This window comes from Adiantum capillus-veneris, chromosome 25 (assembly GCF_014529385.1).
Source record: "Adiantum capillus-veneris isolate H3 chromosome 25, ASM1452938v2, whole genome shotgun sequence".
Classification (NCBI taxonomy): domain Eukaryota; kingdom Viridiplantae; phylum Streptophyta; class Polypodiopsida; order Polypodiales; family Pteridaceae; genus Adiantum; species Adiantum capillus-veneris.
The window spans coordinates 130,123,742-130,126,036 of NC_140955.1; the positions used below are offsets into that span (position 1 = coordinate 130,123,742).

The window sequence follows — 2,295 nt, forward strand, 5'->3', positions numbered from 1 at the left end:
AATGCCAAGCCCGAAGAAAAACAAGCTAAAGAAAGAGGTGAGATTTTTGATATCAAGCAAGGGGTTGACAAAATGAAGGGGTACAAAGGTTCCCTTCGCCTTGCTCTTGGGGATAAACCGAAAGCGTCCATGCACATCTTTGGAAACCTGCATCAATCATAAAGGAGGGATTTAGCACTAGTTACGCATGCCTCGTGAAGGCGGTTTTGGTTTTTGGAGTTGGGATGGGGGGAGGGGCAGAAGCTTGTGCAAAGAATGGTGGGAAAGTGGGGGTGGGGTTTTAAGTGGTGCGGCTACTAGCGGTGGAGTTGGCCGGTGAGGCTGTCTTCCATCTTGGAGGTGTAGTAGAGGTATTTGAGCGTTGAGAGGGGAAGTTTCTTTCTCTTCCGAGTGCGGTTTGATTCCCTTCTCCGCACGCTTTTTTGGCCGAACAAGTATCATGGGATGCCTTCAAAATTGGAGCAACTGCCGCATTCACAAAACTATCCACTTCGGAGGATGAACTGCAAGAAGGTGCTTTGTGGCTAAACAAAATAAAATGAGTGATAGCATCTTTTAGCTTTTGCCTGTGCAAAACATGGAGGAGGAGAGCTTTAATCACTTTTTGGGCTTCTTCAGCGACCCAACTCATAAAGGCAATAGTAGACCGTTTAAGGTTTGAGCTTGGGAAGAAGCGAGGTAGTTGATTGAGAACCAACCATAAAGCATGATCGAACCACAAAACATTGTTGTCCCGGCAATGATCCCCTTGTCCAATATGCTCGCAACCGCACTTAAGAAAAGGTCGGTGCACATTCCATACTTGTGTAGTATAATTAGTATCTCGGTTTGTGGTAGAGATGACACCCTTAACCCCGACCACACAACCAAAAGTTGCATTACAACGGCGTGGTTCGAAACTGACATAGAGAAGGGGGTGGCAATTAGAGTGTTTTCAAAGAGGTTGGAGTTATTGCCCTCAAGAATCTGCATAAGACCTTGCTTGACCGCAGTCTTATCGTAATCATTAAGTAGAGTAAGGAGAAGATTCTCGGGGAGGGGAGCAAGTAAAGTAAAATTACCGAAGGACCAAGCTTCGTGGTGAGATTTACCCAAAAACATTTCCAAAAGCCGGCTCGGGATGAAGGGATCGGTGTAGGTTTCAAAGGGCTTTGTGGTGAGGCTTCGACTCGGTGTGGCAATGGTAAAGTCTTTGTTTGCAAGCATCTGATCCTCTTCGTCAAGATCCATAAGTAAGAGTGAGCTTCCGGTAGCGGTTGGAGGCGTTGTGATGGTCTCTGAAAAACCATTAAGTAAATGTCTCTTTCGCTGTCGGGTTAGTGGGTCGTTTTGCAACCGCTTTCCATTACTCTCCATGAATCGTCGCATTAAATTTGGTGCATGCTCGAGCTACTCTTTCCGCTCACGCTCATCTGCGTCAATAATTGCGGGTAGATTTGCCGTCAAATCACGTAGGCGGGTAATCGCACAGCAGGTGGGTTTTCCCGTGCCATGGCATACAAGCGAAACCATGCAGGAAGGTAGAGAGAGAGAGAGAGAGAGAGAGAGAGAGAGAGAGAGAGAGAGAGAGAGAGAGAGAGAGAGAGAGAGAGAGAGAGAGAGAGAGAGAGAGAGAGAGAGAGAGAGAGAGAGAGAGAGAGAGAGAGAGAGAGATTGGTGGCCAATAATGCATGAGGGAGAGGGTGGGGAAGAGAGGCAAGGGGCTGAGTGGTGGGAGTGTGAGCTTGCTCTGGCTATCGAACTCGTCCAAGGGAGGGAGAGAGAGAGAGAGAGAGAGAGAGAGAGGGTTGTGACCTTGTTGGACTGCCGAGAGAGAGAGAGAGAGAGAGAGAGAGAGAGAGAGAGAGAGAGAGAGAGAGAGAGAGAGAGAGAGAGAGAGAGAGAGAGAGAGAGAGAGAGAGAGAGAGAGAGAGAGAGAGAGAGGCCTAGGGTGGTGGCCCTTTTGCAAGCGCAATGAGGGGAAGGTGGTGGCCCTGCTTGTTGTTGTGGAAAAAAAAACATTTTTTTTTAAAATTTATCTTATAAAGCCTCCCCTTTGGGGCTAGTACCCATGGTCGAAGGTCGTGCAACCCTCCTCATCCATGGACAACTTCCCAATGTCGGGTGACCTTCAAACCGGGAACACGATTGAGCTCCTTGTGGTGGGTGCACGGTACTAGTATCCATGTATTGCCCCAAGGTGTGGCGATGGGATCAAAGGGGTAAACAAAGGTGTCTACTAGCCTAGCTATGTACAAGGGGCGGTTCCTTGGGGGTTGGATGAAAGCACGCATCATATAGCCCTCCCCCTCTGGC

General features: G+C 48.5%; 1 pseudogene; it reads right to left on the reverse strand.

Annotated features, from left to right (window-relative positions):
- Positions 1-1,493, reverse strand: LOC147425650 (uncharacterized; annotated as a pseudogene).
- Between the last annotated feature and the right edge of the window lie 802 nt (positions 1,494-2,295).